Below are 17,101 nucleotides of genomic sequence, written 5' to 3'. Positions count from 1 at the left end.
CCGGGCCTCCCGCGTGGCAGGCGAGAATTCTACCACTGAACAACCAATGCTTCACATTTTACTTCACGGTTACATACCCATTTTCCTTAATTTGTGAAACCAAGCATGCATCTCAGTGTACTGAATGTGGTAGCCTAGATCTACTTTAATAGCTTGTAGGGCACTCCTTGGCTTGAGTGGCCTTTTTGTCACACAACAGTAACCAAGCCTGGCTAGCTCAGTCGGTAGAGCATGAGACTCTTAATCTCAGGGTCGTGGGTTCGAGCCCCACGTTGGGCGGTGTTTTTTCCCAGAATTCTACAGGCGAGATCTCTGTCACTACACAACCAAACGTGTTTTATTTGAAACTTAAAAGAGGTGTACATCAGTGTGTGAAACCAAGCAGGAATCTCAGGATCTACTAAATGTGGAAACCTAGCTTTGGTTTTATAGATTGAAGGGCAATCCTTGCCTTGCCTTGCCATGATGCCATAACACTGTAAAAAAGCCTAGTTATCTGAGTCAATAGCGAATAAGACTCCAAATCTAAGAGTCATTTGCTTTGAGCACAACATTGGGTGGTGTTTATTCCCTTTTCAGATCCATGCCTCCCTCATAGCAGGCGAGAATTCTACCACTAAACTACAATATTCTACCACTAAATCATTGTATGTTGAATTCTATACCTGCACCACCAAAATGCAAAGAGCCAGGCACTCTTTAACAAAATATATCGCTGTTTCAGGTGTACATCAGTGGGTGAAACCATGCAGGAATATCAGGATCTACTGAATGTGGAAACTTTGCTTTGGTTTAATAGTGTAGATTGAAGAGCAAGCGTTGCCTTGCCTTGATGCTACAACACTGTAACAAAGCCTGGCCAGCTTAGTCAATAGAAATAAAACTCCCAAGCTAAGAGTCATATGCTTTTAGTACAACATTTGTTTGGTGTTTATTCCCTTTTCAGATCCAGACCTCTCTCTTGGCAGGTGGGAATTCTACCACTAAACCACAAGATTCTACCATTAATTTATTGTATGTGGAATTCTATACCTGCACCACCAAAATGCAAAGAGCCAGGCACTCTTTAACAAAATATACCATAATTTCAGTAAAAGTTGAGTACTGCATTGGCCGGGAATCGAACCCGGGCCTCCCGCGAGGCAGGCGAGAATTCTACCACTGAACAACCAATGCTTCACATTTTACTTCAAGGTTACTTACCCATTTTCCTCAATTTGTGAAACCAAGCATGCATCTCAGTGTACTGAATGTGGTAGCCTAGATCTACTTTAATACCTTGTAGGGCACTCCTTGGCTTGAGTGGCCTTTTTGTCACACAACAGTAACCAAGCCTGGCTAGCTCAGTCGGTAGAGCATGAGACTCTTAATCTCAGGGTCGTGGGTTCGAGCCCCACGTTGGGCGTTATTTTTTCCCAGAATTCTACAGGCGAGATCTCTGTCACTACACAACCAAACGTGTTTTATTTGAAACTTAAAAGAGGTGTACATCAGTGTGTGAAACCAAGCAGGAATCTCAGGATCTACTAAATGTGGAAACCTTGCTTTGGTTTTATAAAATGAAGGGCAATCCTTGCCTTGCCATGATGCCATAACACTGTAAAAAAGCCTAGCTATCTGAGTCAATAGCGAATAAGACTCCAAATCTAAGAGTCATTTGCTTTGAGCACAACATTGGGTGGTGTTTATTCCCTTTTCAGATCCATGCCTCCCTCATGGCAGGCGAGAATTCTACCACTAAACCACAAGATTCTACCACTAAATCATTGTATGTTAAATTCTATACCTGCACCACCAAAATGCAAAGAGCCAGGCACTCTTTAACAAAATATATCGCTGTTTCAGGTGTACATCAGTGGGTGAAACCATGCAGGAATATCAGGATCTACTGAATGTGGAAACTTTGCTTTGGTTTAGTAGTGTAGATTGAAGAGCAAGCGTTGCCTTGCCTTGATGCTACAACACTGTAACAAAGCCTGGCCAGCTTAGTCAATAGAAATAAAACTCCCAAGCTAAGAGTCATATGCTTTTAGTACAACATTTGTTTGGTGTTTATTCCCTTTTCAGATCCAGACCTCTCTCTTGGCAGGTGGGAATTCTACCACTAAACCACAAGATTCTACCATTAATTTATTGTATGTGGAATTCTATACCTGCACCACCAAAATGCAAAGAGCCAGCCACTCTTTAACAAAATATACCATAATTTCAGTAAAACTTCAGTAGTGCATTGGCCGGGAATCGAACCCGGGCCTCCCGCGTGGCAGGCGAGAATTCTACAACTGAACAACCAATGCTTCACATTTTACTTCACGGTTACTTACCCATTTTCCTCAATTTGTGAAACCAAGCATGCATCTCAGTGTACTGAATGTGGTAGCCTAGATCTACTTTAATAGCTTGTAGGGTACTCCTTGGCTTGAGTGGCCTTTTTGTCACACAACAGTAACCAAGCCTGGCTAGCTCAGTCGGTAGAGCATGAGACTCTTAATCTCAGGGTCGTGGGTTCGAGCCCCACGTTGGGCGGTGTTTTTTCCCAGAATTCTACAGGCGAGATCTCTGTCACTACACAACCAAACGTGTTTTATTTGAAACTTAAAAGAGGTGTACATCAGTGTGTGAAACCAAGCAGGAATCTCAGGATCTACTAAATGTGGAAACCTTGCTTTGGTTTTATAAATTGAAGGGCAATCCTTGCCATCGCCATGATGCCATAACACTGTAAAAAAGCCTAGCTATCTGAGTCAATAGCGAATAAGACTCCAAATCTAAGAGTCATTTGCTTTGAGCACAACATTGGGTGGTGTTTATTCCCTTTTCAGATCCATGCCTCCCTCATAGCAGGCGAGAATTCTACCACTAAACTACAATATTCTACCACTAAATCATTGTATGTTGAATTCTATACCTGCACCACCAAAATGCAAAGAGCCAGGCACTCTTTAACAAAATATATCGCTGTTTCAGGTGTACATCAGTGGGTGAAACCATGCAGGAATATCAGGATCTACTGAATGTGGAAACTTTGCTTTGGTTTAATAGTGTAGATTGAAGAGCAAGCGTTGCCTTGCCTTGATGCTACAACACTGTAACAAAGCCTGGCCAGCTTAGTCAATATAAATAAAACTCCCAAGCTAAGAGTCATATGCTTTTAGTACAACATTTGTTTGGTGTTTATTCCCTTTTCAGATCCAGACCTCTCTCTTGGCAGGTGGGAATTCTACCACTAAACCACAAGATTCTACCATTAATTTATTGTATGTGGAATTCTATACCTGCACCACCAAAAAGCAAAGAGCCAGACACTCTTTAACAAAATATACCATAATTTCAGTAAAACTTGAGTACTGCATTGGCCGGGAATCGAACCCGGGCCTCCCGCGTGGCAGGCGAGAATTCTACCACTGAACAACCAATGTTTCACATTTTACTTCACGGTTACTTACCCATTTTCCTCAATGTGTGAAACCAAGCATGCATCTCAGTGTACTGAATGTGGTAGCCTAGATCTACTTTAATAGCTTGTAGGGCACTCCTTGGCTTGAGTGGCCTTTTTGTCACATCACAGTAACCAAGCCTGGCTAGCTCAGTCGGTAGAGCATGAGACTCTTAATCTCAGGGTCGTGGGTTCGAGCCCCACGTTGGGCGGTGTTTTTTCCCAGAATTCTACAGGCGAGATCTCTGTCACTACACAACCAAACGTGTTTTATTTGAAACTTAAAAGAGGTGTACATCAGTGTGTGAAACCAAGCAGGAATCTCAGGATCTACTAAATGTGGAAACCTTGCTTTGGTTTTATAAAATGAAGGGCAATCCTTGCCTTGCCATGATGCCATAACACTGTAAAAAAGCCTAGCTATCTGAGTCAATAGCGAATAAGACTCCAAATCTAAGAGTCATTTGCTTTGAGCACAACATTGGGTGGTGTTTATTCCCTTTTCAGATCCAGACCTCTCTCTTGGCAGGTGGGAATTCTACCACTAAACCACAAGATTCTACCATTAATTTATTGTATGTGGAATTCTATACCTGCACCACCAAAATGCAAAGAGCCAGACACTCTTTAACAAAATATACCATAATTTCAGTAAAACTTGAGTACTGCATTGGCCGGGAATCGAACCCGGGCCTCCCGCGTGGCAGGCGAGAATTCTACCACTGAACAACCAATGCTTCACATTTTACTTCACGGTTACATACCCATTTTCCTCAATTTGTGAAACCAAGCATGCATCTCAGTGTACTGAATGTGGTAGCCTAGATCTACTTTAATAGCTTGTAGGGCACTCCTTGGCTTGAGTGGCCTTTTTGTCACACAACAGTAACCAAGCCTGGCTAGCTCAGTCGGTAGAGCATGAGACTCTTAATCTCAGGGTCGTGGGTTCGAGCCCCACGTTGGGCGGTGTTTTTTCCCAGAATTCTACAGGCGAGATCTCTGTCACTACACAACCAAACGTGTTTTATTTGAAACTTAAAAGAGGTGTACATCAGTGTGTGAAACCAAGCAGGAATCTCAGGATCTACTAAATGTGGAAACCTAGCTTTGGTTTTATAGATTGAAGGGCAATCCTTGCCTTGCCATGATGCCATAACACTGTAAAAAAGCCTAGTAATCTGAGTCAATAGCGAATAAGACTCCAAATCTAAGAGTCATTTGCTTTGAGCACAACATTGGGTGGTGTTTATTCCCTTTTCAGATCCGTGCCTCCCTCATAGCAGGCGAGAATTCTACCACTAAACTACAAGATTCTACCACTAAATCATTGTATGTTGAATTCTATACCTGCACCACCAAAATGCAAAGAGCCAGGCACTCTTTAACAAAATATATCGCTGTTTCAGGTGTACATCAGTGGGTGAAACCATGCAGGAATATCAGGATCTACTGAATGTGGAAACTTTGCTTTGGTTTAATAGTGTAGATTGAAGGGCAAGCGTTGCCTTGCCTTGATGCTACAACACTGTAACAAAGCCTGGCCAGCTTAGTCAATAGAAATAAAACTCCCAAGCTAAGAGTCATATGCTTTTAGTACAACATTTGTTTGGTGTTTATTCCCTTTTCAGATCCAGACCTCTCTCTTGGCAGGTGGGAATTCTACCACTAAACCACAAGATTCTACCATTAATTTATTGTATGTGGAATTCTATACCTGCACCACCAAAAAGCAAAGAGCCAGACACTCTTTAACAAAATATACCATAATTTCAGTAAAACTTGAGTACTGCATTGGCCGGGAATCGAACCCGTGCCTCCCCCGTGGCAGGCGAGAATTCTACCACTGAACAACCAATGCTTCACATTTTACTTCACGGTTACTTACCCATTTTCCTCAATGTGTGAAACCAAGCATGCATCTCAGTGTACTGAATGTGGTAGCCTAGATCTACTTTAATAGCTTGTAGGGCACTCCTTGGCTTGAGTGGCCTTTTTGTCACATCACAGTAACCAAGCCTGGCTAGCTCAGTCGGTAGAGCATGAGAGTCTTAATCTCAGGGTCGTGGGTTCGAGCCCCACGTTGGGCGGTGTTTTTTCCCAGAATTCTACAGGAGAGATCTCTGTCACTACACAACCAAACGTGTTTTATTTGAAACTTAAAAGAGGTGTACATCAGTGTGTGAAACCAAGCAGGAATCTCAGGATCTACTAAATGTGGAAACCTTGCTTTGGTTTTATAAATTGAAGGGCAATCCTTGCCTTGCCATGATGCCATAACACTGTAAAAAAGCCTAGCTATCTGAGTCAATAGCGAATAAGACTCCAAATCTAAGAGTCATTTGCTTTGAGCACAACATTGGGTGGTGTTTATTCCCTTTTCAGATCCATGCCTCCCTCATGGCAGGCGAGAATTCTACCACTAAACCACAAGATTCTACCACTAAATCATTGTATGTTAAATTCTATACCTGCACCACCAAAATGCAAAGAGCCAGGCACTCTTTAACAAAATATATCGCTGTTTCAGGTGTACATCAGTGGGTGAAACCATGCAGGAATTTCAGGATCTACTGAATGTGGAAACTTTGCTTTGGTTTAATAGTGTAGATTGAAGAGCAAGCGTTGCCTTGCCTTGATGCTACAACACTGTAACAAAGCCTGGCCAGCTTAGTCAATAGAAATAAAACTCCCAAGCTAAGAGTCATATGCTTTTAGTACAACATTTGTTTGGTGTTTATTCCCTTTTCAGATCCAGACCTCTCTCTTGGCAGGTGGGAATTCTACCACTAAACCACAAGATTCTACCATTAATTTATTGTATGTGGAATTCTATACCTGCACCACCAAAATGCAAAGAGCCAGGCACTCTTTAACAAAATATACCATAATTTCAGTAAAACTTGAGTACTGCATTGGCCGGGAATCGAACCCGTGCCTCCCCCGTGGCAGGCGAGAATTCTACCACTGAACAACCAATGCTTCACATTTTACTTCACGGTTACTTACCCATTTTCCTCAATGTGTGAAACCAAGCATGCATCTCAGTGTACTGAATGTGGTAGCCTAGATCTACTTTAATAGCTTGTAGGGCACTCCTTGGCTTGAGTGGCCTTTTTGTCACATCACAGTAACCAAGCCTGGCTAGCTCAGTCGGTAGAGCATGAGAGTCTTAATCTCAGGGTCGTGGGTTCGAGCCCCACGTTGGGCGGTGTTTTTTCCCAGAATTCTACAGGAGAGATCTCTGTCACTACACAACCAAACGTGTTTTATTTGAAACTTAAAAGAGGTGTACATCAGTGTGTGAAACCAAGCAGGAATCTCAGGATCTACTAAATGTGGAAACCTTGCTTTGGTTTTATAAATTGAAGGGCAATCCTTGCCTTGCCATGATGCCATAACACTGTAAAAAAGCCTAGCTATCTGAGTCAATAGCGAATAAGACTCCAAATCTAAGAGTCATTTGCTTTGAGCACAACATTGGGTGGTGTTTATTCCCTTTTCAGATCCATGCCTCCCTCATGGCAGGCGAGAATTCTACCACTAAACCACAAGATTCTACCACTAAATCATTGTATGTTAAATTCTATACCTGCACCACCAAAATGCAAAGAGCCAGGCACTCTTTAACAAAATATATCGCTGTTTCAGGTGTACATCAGTGGGTGAAACCATGCAGGAATTTCAGGATCTACTGAATGTGGAAACTTTGCTTTGGTTTAATAGTGTAGATTGAAGAGCAAGCGTTGCCTTGCCTTGATGCTACAACACTGTAACAAAGCCTGGCCAGCTTAGTCAATAGAAATAAAACTCCCAAGCTAAGAGTCATATGCTTTTAGTACAACATTTGTTTGGTGTTTATTCCCTTTTCAGATCCAGACCTCTCTCTTGGCAGGTGGGAATTCTACCACTAAACCACAAGATTCTACCATTAATTTATTGTATGTGGAATTCTATACCTGCACCACCAAAATGCAAAGAGCCAGGCACTCTTTAACAAAATATACCATAATTTCAGTAAAACTTGAGTACTGCATTGGCCGGGAATCGAACCCGGGCCTCCCGCGTGGCAGGCGAGAATTCTACCACTGAACAACCAATGCTTCACATTTTACTTCACGGTTACTTACCCATTTTCCTCAATGTGTGAAACCAAGCATGCATCTCAGTGTACTGAATGTGGTAGCCTAGATCTACTTTAATAGCTTGTAGTGCACTCCTTGGCTTGAGTGGCCTTTTTGTCACATCACAGTAACCAAGCCTGGCTAGCTCAGTCGGTAGAGCATGAGACTCTTAATCTCAGGGTCGTGGGTTCGAGCCCCACGTTGGGCGGTGTTTTTTCCCAGAATTCTACAGGCGAGATCTCTGTCACTACACAACCAAACGTGTTGAAACTTAAAAGAGGTGTACATCAGTGTGTGAAACCAAGCAGGAATCTCAGGATCTACTAAATGTGGAAACCTTGCTTTGGTTTTATAAATTGAAGGGCAATCCTTGCCTTGCCATGATACCATAACACTGTAAAAAAGCCTAGCTATCTGAGTCAATAGCGAATAAGACTCCAAATCTAAGAGTCATTTGCTTTGAGCACAACATTGGGTGGTGTTTATTCCCTTTTCAGATCCATGACTCCCTCATGGCAGGCGAGAATTCTACCACTAAACCACAAGATTCTACCACTAAATCATTGTATGTTAATTTCTATACCTGCACCACCAAAATGCAAAGAGCCATGCACTCTTTAACAAAATATATCGCTGTTTCAGGTGTACATCAGTGGGTGAAACCATGCAGGAATTTCAGGATCTACTGAATGTGGAAACTTTGCTTTGGTTTAATAGTGTAGATTGAAGAGCAAGCGTTGCCTTGCCTTGATGCTACAACACTGTAACAAAGCCTGGCCAGCTTAGTCAATAGAAACAAAACTCCCAAGCTAAGAGTCATATGCTTTTAGTACAACATTTGTTTGGTGTTTATTCCCTTTTCAGATCCAGACCTCTCTCTTGGCAGGTGGGAATTCTACCACTAAACCACAAGATTCTACCATTAATTTATTGTATGTGGAATTCTATACCTGCACCACCAAAATGCAAAGAGCCAGGCACTCTTTAACAAAATATACCATAATTTCAGTAAAACTTGAGTACTGCATTGGCCGGGAATCGAACCCGGGCCTCCCGCGTGGCAGGCGAGAATTCTACCACTGAACAACCAATGCTTCACATTTTACTTCACGGTTACTTACCCATTTTCCTCAATGTGTGAAACCAAGCATGCATCTCAGTGTACTGAATGTGGTAGCCTAGATCTACTTTAATAGCTTGTAGGGCACTCCTTGGCTTGAGTGGCCTTTTTGTCACATCACAGTAACCAAGCCTGGCTAGCTCAGTCGGTAGAGCATGAGACTCTTAATCTCAGGGTCGTGGGTTCGAGCCCCACGTTGGGCGGTGTTTTTTCCCAGAATTCTACAGGCGAGATCTCTGTCACTACACAACCAAACGTGTTTTATTTGAAACTTAAAAGAGGTGTACGTCAGTGTGTGAAACCAAGCAGGAATCTCAGGATCTACTAAATGTGGAAACCTTGCTTTGGTTTTATAAATTGAAGGGCAATCCTTGCCTTGCCATGATGCCATAACACTGTAAAAAAGCCTAGCTATCTGAGTCAATAGCGAATAAGACTCCAAATCTAAGAGTCATTTGCTTTGAGCACAACATTGGGTGGTGTTTATTCCCTTTTCAGATCCATGCCTCCCTCATGGCAGGCGAGAATTCTACCACTAAACCACAAGATTCTACCACTAAATCATTGTATGTTAAATTCTATACCTGCACCACCAAAATGCAAAGAGCCAGGCACTCTTTAACAAAATATATCGCTGTTTCAGGTGTACATCAGTGGGTGAAACCATGCAGGAATATCAGGATCTACTGAATGTGGAAACTTTGCTTTGGTTTAATAGTGTAGATTGAAGAGCAAGCGTTGCCTTGCCTTGATGCTACAACACTGTAACAAAGCCTGGCCAGCTTAGTCAATAGAAATAAAACTCCCAAGCTAAGAGTCATATGCTTTTAGTACAACATTTGTTTGGTGTTTATTCCCTTTTCAGATCCAGACCTCTCTCTTGGCAGGTGGGAATTCTACCACTAAACTACAAGATTCTAACATTAATTTATTGTATGTGGAATTCTATACCTGCACCACCAAAAAGCAAAGAGCCAGACACTCTTTAACAAAATATACCATAATTTCAGTAAAACTTGAGTACTGCATTGGCCGGGAATCGAACCCGGGCCTCCCGTGTGGCAGACGAGAATTCTACCACTGAACAACCAATGTCTCACATTTTACTTCACGGTTACTTACCCATTTTCCTCAATTTGTGAAACCAAGCATGCATCTCAGTGTGCTGAATGTGGTAGCCTAGATATACTTTAATAGCTTGTGGGCACTCCTTGGCTTGAGTGGCCTTTTTGTCACACAACAGTAACCAAGCCTGGCTAGCTCAGTCGGTAGAGCATGAGACTCTTAATCTCAGGGTCGTGGGTTCGAGCCCCACGTTGGGCGGTGTTTTTTCCCAGAATTCTACAGGCGAGATCTCTGTCACTACACAACCAAACGTGTTTTATTTGAAACTTAAAAGAGGTGTACATCAGTGTGTGAAACCAAGCAGGAATCTCAGGATCTACTAAATGTGGAAACCTTGCTTTGGTTTTATAAATTGAAGGGCAATCCTTGCCTTGCCATGATGCCATAACACTGTAAAAAAGCCTAGCTATCTGAGTCAATAGCGAATAAGACTCCAAATCTAAGAGTCATTTGCTTTGAGCACAACATTGGGTGGTGTTTATTCCCTTTTCAGATCCATGCCTCCCTCATGGCAGGCGAGAATTCTACCACTAAACCACAAGATTCTACCACTAAATCATTGTATGTTGAATTCTACCAAAATGCAAAGAGCCAGGCACTCTTTAACAAAATATATCGCTGTTTCAGGTGTACATCAGTGGGTAAAACCATGCAGGAATATCAGGATCTACTGAATGTGGAAACTTTGCTTTGGTTTAATAGTGTAGATTGAAGAGCAAGCGTTGCCTTGCCTTGATGCTACAACACTGTAACAAAGCCTGGCCAGCTTAGTCAATAGAAATAAAACTCCCAAGCTAAGAGTCATATGCTTTTAGTACAACATTTGTTTGGTGTTTATTCCCTTTTCAGATCCAGACCTCTCTCTTGGCAGGTGGGAATTCTACCACTAAACCACAAGATTCTACCATTAATTTATTGTATGTGGAATTCTATACCTGCACCACCAAAAAGCAAAGAGCCAGACACTCTTTAACAAAATATACCATAATTTCAGTAAAACTTGAGTACTGCATTGGCCGGGAATCGAACCCGGGCCTCCCGCGTGGCAGGCGAGAATTCTACCACTGAACAACCAATGTTTCACATTTTACTTCACGGTTACTTACCCATTTTCCTCAATGTGTGAAACCAAGCATGCATCTCAGTGTACTGAATGTGGTAGCCTAGATCTACTTTAATAGCTTGTAGGGCACTCCTTGGCTTGAGTGGCCTTTTTGTCACATCACAGTAACCAAGCCTGGCTAGCTCAGTCGGTAGAGCATGAGACTCTTAATCTCAGGGTCGTGGGTTCGAGCCCCACGTTGGGCGGTGTTTTTTCCCAGAATTATACAGGCGAGATCTCTGTCACTACACAACCAAACGTGTTTTATTTGAAACTTAAAAGAGGTGTACATCAGTGTGTGAAACCAAGCAGGAATCTCAGGATCTACTAAATGTGGAAACCTTGCTTTGGTTTTATAAATTGCAGGGCAATCCTTGCCTTGCCATGATGCCATAACACTGTAAAAAAGCCTAGCTATCTGAGTCAATAGCGAATAAGACTCCAAATCTAAGAGTCATTTGCTTTGAGCACAACATTGGGTGGTGTTTATTCCCTTTTCAGATCCATGCCTCCCTCATGGCAGGCGAGAATTCTACCACTAAACCACAAGATTCTACCACTAAATCATTGTATGTTAAATTCTATACCTGCACCACCAAAATGCAAAGAGCCAGGCACTCTTTAACAAAATATATCGCTGTTTCAGGTGTACATCAGTGGGTGAAACCATGCAGGAATTTCAGGATCTACTGAATGTGGAAACTTTGCTTTGGTTTAATAGTGTAGATTGAAGAGCAAGCGTTGCCTTGCCTTGATGCTACAACACTGTAACAAAGCCTGGCCAGCTTAGTCAATAGAAATAAAACTCCCAAGCTAAGAGTCATATGCTTTTAGTACAACATTTGTTTGGTGTTTATTCCCTTTTCAGATCCAGACCTCTCTCTTGGCAGGTGGGAATTCTACCACTAAACCACAAGATTCTACCATTAATTTATTGTATGTGGAATTCTATACCTGCACCACCAAAATGCAAAGAGCCAGGCACTCTTTAACAAAATATACCATAATTTCAGTAAAACTTGAGTACTGCATTGGCCGGGAATCGAACCCGTGCCTCCCCCGTGGCAGGCGAGAATTCTACCACTGAACAACCAATGCTTCACATTTTACTTCACGGTTACTTACCCATTTTCCTCAATGTGTGAAACCAAGCATGCATCTCAGTGTACTGAATGTGGTAGCCTAGATCTACTTTAATAGCTTGTAGGGCACTCCTTGGCTTGAGTGGCCTTTTTGTCACATCACAGTAACCAAGCCTGGCTAGCTCAGTCGGTAGAGCATGAGAGTCTTAATCTCAGGGTCGTGGGTTCGATCCCCACGTTGGGCGGTGTTTTTTCCCAGAATTCTACAGGAGAGATCTCTGTCACTACACAACCAAACGTGTTTTATTTGAAACTTAAAAGAGGTGTACATCAGTGTGTGAAACCAAGCAGGAATCTCAGGATCTACTAAATGTGGAAACCTTGCTTTGATTTTATAAATTGAAGGGCAATCCTTGCCTTGCCATGATGCCATAACACTGTAAAAAAGCCTAGCTATCTGAGTCAATAGCGAATAAGACTCCAAATCTAAGAGTCATTTGCTTTGAGCACAACATTGGGTGGTGTTTATTCCCTTTTCAGATCCATGCCTCCCTCATGGCAGGCGAGAATTCTACCACTAAACCACAAGATTCTACCACTAAATCATTGTATGTTAAATTCTATACCTGCACCACCAAAATGCAAAGAGCCAGGCACTCTTTAACAAAATATATCGCTGTTTCAGGTGTACATCAGTGGGTGAAACCATGCAGGAATTTCAGGATCTACTGAATGTGGAAACTTTGCTTTGGTTTAATAGTGTAGATTGAAGAGCAAGCGTTGCCTTGCCTTGATGCTACAACACTGTAACAAAGCCTGGCCAGCTTAGTCAATAGAAATAAAACTCCCAAGCTAAGAGTCATATGCTTTTAGTACAACATTTGTTTGGTGTTTATTCCCTTTTCAGATCCAGACCTCTCTCTTGGCAGGTGGGAATTCTACCACTAAACCACAAGATTCTACCATTAATTTATTATATGTGGAATTCTATACCTGCACCACCAAAATGCAAAGAGCCAGGCACTCTTTAACAAAATATACCATAATTTCAGTAAAACTTGAGTACTGCATTGGCCGGGAATCGAACCCGTGCCTCCCCCGTGGCAGGCGAGAATTCTACCACTGAACAACCAATGCTTCACTTTTTACTTCACGGTTACTTACCCATTTTCCTCAATGTGTGAAACCAAGCATGCATCTCAGTGTACTGAATGTGGTAGCCTAGATCTACTTTAATAGCTTGTAGGGCACTCCTTGGCTTAAGTGGCCTTTTTGTCACATCACAGTAACCAAGCCTGGCTAGCTCAGTCGGTAGAGCATGAGAGTCTTAATCTCAGGGTCGTGGGTTCGAGCCCCACGTTGGGCGGTGTTTTTTCCCAGAATTCTACAGGCGAGATCTCTGTCACTACACAACCAAACGTGTTTTATTTGAAACTTAAAAGAGGTGTACATCAGTGTGTGAAACCAAGCACGAATCTCAGGATCTACTAAATGTGGAAACCTTGCTTTGTTTTTATAAATTGAAGGGCAATCCTTGCCTTGCCATGATGCCATAACACTGTAAAAAAGCCTAGCTATCTGAGTCAATAGCGAATAAGACTCCAAATCTAAGAGTCATTTGCTTTGAGCACAACATTGGGTGGTGTTTATTCCCTTTTCAGATCCATGCCTCCCTCATGGCAGGCGAGAATTCTACCACTAAACCACAAGATTCTACCACTAAATCATTGTATGTTAAATTCTATACCTGCACCACCAAAATGCAAAGAGCCAGGCACTCTTTAACAAAATATATCGCTGTTTCAGGTGTACATCAGTGGGTGAAACCATGCAGGAATTTCAGGATCTACTGAATGTGGAAACTTTGCTTTGGTTTAATAGTGTAGATTGAAGAGCAAGCGTTGCCTTGCCTTGATGCTACAACACTGTAACAAAGCCTGGCCAGCTTAGTCAATAGAAATAAAACTCCCAAGCTAAGAGTCATATGCTTTTAGTACAACATTTGTTTGGTGTTTATTCCCTTTTCAGATCCAGACCTCTCTCTTGGCAGGTGGGAATTCTACCACTAAACCACAAGATTCTACCATTAATTTATTGTATGTGGAATTCTATACCTGCACCACCAAAATGCAAAGAGCCAGGCACTCTTTAACAAAATATACCATTATTTCAGTAAAACTTGAGTACTGCATTGGCCGGGAATCGAACCCGGGCCTCCCGCGTGGCAGGCGAGAATTCTACCACTGAACAACCAATGCTTCACATTTTACTTCACGGTTACTTACCCATTTTCCTCAATGTGTGAAACCAAGCATGCATCTCAGTGTACTGAATGTGGTAGCCTAGATCTACTTTAATAGCTTGTAGTGCACTCCTTGGCTTGAGTGGCCTTTTTGTCACATCACAGTAACCAAGCCTGGCTAGCTCAGTCGGTAGAGCATGAGACTCTTAATCTCAGGGTCGTGGGTTCGAGCCCCACGTTGGGCGGTGTTTTTTCCCAGAATTCTACAGGCGAGATCTCTGTCACTACACAACCAAACGTGTTGAAACTTAAAAGAGGTGTACATCAGTGTGTGAAACCAAGCAGGAATCTCAGGATCTACTAAATGTGGAAACCTTGCTTTGGTTTTATAAATTGAAGGGCAATCCTTGCCTTGCCATGATGCCATAACACTGTAAAAAAGCCTAGCTATCTGAGTCAATAGCGAATAAGACTCCAAATCTAAGAGTCATTTGCTTTGAGCACAACATTGGGTGGTGTTTATTCCCTTTTCATATCCATGACTCCCTCATGGCAGGCGAGAATTCTACCACTAAACCACAAGATTCTACCACTAAATCATTGTATGTTGAATTCTATGCCTGCACCACCAAAATGCAAAGAGCCATGCACTATTTAACAAAATATATCGCTGTTTCAGGTGTACATCAGTGGGTGAAACCATGCAGGAATATCAGGATCTACTGAATGTGGAAACTTTGCTTTGGTTTAGTAGTGTAGATTGAAGAGCAAGCGTTGCCTTGCCTTGATGCTACAACACTGTAACAAAGCCTGGCCAGCTTAGTCAATAGAAATAAAACTACCAAGCTAAGAGTCATATGCTTTTAGTACAACATTTGTTTGGTGTTTATTCCCTTTTCAGATCCAGACCTCTCTCTTGGCAGGTGGGAATTCTACCACTAAACCACAAGATTCTAACATTAATTTATTGTATGTGGAATTCTATACCTGCACTACCAAAAAGCAAAGAGCCAGACACTCTTTAACAAAATATACCATAATTTCAGTAAAACTTGAGTACTGCATTGGCCGGGAATCAAACCCGGGCCTCCCGCGTGGCAGGCGAGAATTCTACCACTGAAAAACCAATGCTTCACGTTTTACTTCACGGTTACTTACCCATTTTCCTCAATTTGTGAAACCAAGCATGCATCTCAGTGTACTGAATGTGGTAGCCTAGATCTACTTTAATAGCTTGTAGGGCACTCCTTGGCTTGAGTGGCCTTTTTGTCACACAACAGTAACCAAGCCTGGCTAGCTCAGTCGGTAGAGCAGGAGACTCTTAATCTCAGGGTCGTGGGTTCGAGCCCCACGTTGGGCGGTGTTTTTTCCCAGAATTCTACAGGCGAGATCTCTGTCACTACACAACCAAACGTGTTTTATTTGAAACTTAAAAGAGGTGTACATCAGTGTGTGAAACCAAGCAGGAATCTCAGGATCTACTAAATGTGGAAACCTTGCTTTGGTTTTATAAATTGAAGGGCAATCCTTGCTTTGCCATGATGCCATAACACTGTAAAAAAGCCTAGCTATCTGAGTCAATAGCGAATAAGACTCCAAATCTAAGAGTCATTTGCTTTGAGCACAACATTGGGTGGTGTTTATTCCCTTTTCAGATCCATGCCTCCCTCATGGCAGGCGAGAATTCTACCACTAAACCACAAGATTCTACCACTAAATCATTGTATGTTAAATTCTATACCTGCACCACCAAAATGCAAAGAGCCAGGCACTCTTTAACAAAATATATCGCTGTTTCAGGTGTACATCAGTGGGTGAAACCATGCAGGAATATCAGGATCTACTGAATGTGGAAACTTTGCTTTGGTTTAGTAGTGTAGATTGAAGAGCAAGCGTTGCCTTGCCTTGATGCTACAACACTGTAACAAAGCCTGGCCAGCTTAGTCAATAGAAATAAAACTCCCAAGCTAAGAGTCATATGCTTTTAGTACATTTGTTTGGTGTTTATTCCCTTTTCAGATCCAGACCTCTCTCGTGGCAGGTGGGAATTCTACCACTAAACCACAAGATTCTAACATTAATTTATTGTATGTGGAATTCTATACCTGCACTACCAAAAAGCAAAGAGCCAGACACTCTTTAACAAAATATACCATAATTTCAGTAAAACTTGAGTACTGCATTGGCCGGGAATCGAACCCGGGCCTCCCGCGTGGCAGGCGAGAATTCTACCACTGAACAACCAATGTTTCACATTTTACTTCACGGTTACTTACCCATTTTCCTCAATTTGTGAAACCAAGCATGCATCTCAGTGTACTGAATGTGGTAGCCTAGATCTACTTTAATAGCTTGTAGGGCACTCCTTGGCTTGAGTGGCCTTTTTGTCACACAACAGTAACCAAGCCTGGCTAGCTCAGTCGGTAGAGCATGAAACTCTTAATCTCAGGGTCGTGGGTTCGAGCCCCACGTTGGGCGGTGTTTTTTCCCAGAATTCTACAGGCGAGATCTCTGTCACTACACAACCAAACGTGTTTTATTTGAAACTTAAAAGAGGTGTACATCAGTGTGTGAAACCAAGCAGGAATCTCAGGATCTACTAAATGTGGAAACCTTGCTTTGGTTTTATAAATTGAAGGGCAATCCTTGCCTTGCCATGATGCCATAACACTGTAAAAAAGCCTAGCTATCTGAGTCAATAGCGAATAAGACTCCAAATCTAAGAGTCATTTGCTTTGAGCACAACATTGGGTGGTGTTTATTCCCTTTTCAGATCCATGCCTCCCTCATGGCAGGCGAGAATTCTACCACTAAACCACAAGATTCTACCACTAAATCATTGTATGTTAAATTCTATACCTGCACCACCAAAA

Source organism: Crinia signifera, unplaced genomic scaffold (genome assembly GCF_055691185.1).
Source record: "Crinia signifera unplaced genomic scaffold, ASM5569118v1 HAP2_SCAFFOLD_74, whole genome shotgun sequence".
Classification (NCBI taxonomy): domain Eukaryota; kingdom Metazoa; phylum Chordata; class Amphibia; order Anura; family Myobatrachidae; genus Crinia; species Crinia signifera.
The sequence above is the reverse complement of the archived record's forward strand: the minus strand, read 5'-3'. Positions refer to the sequence as shown.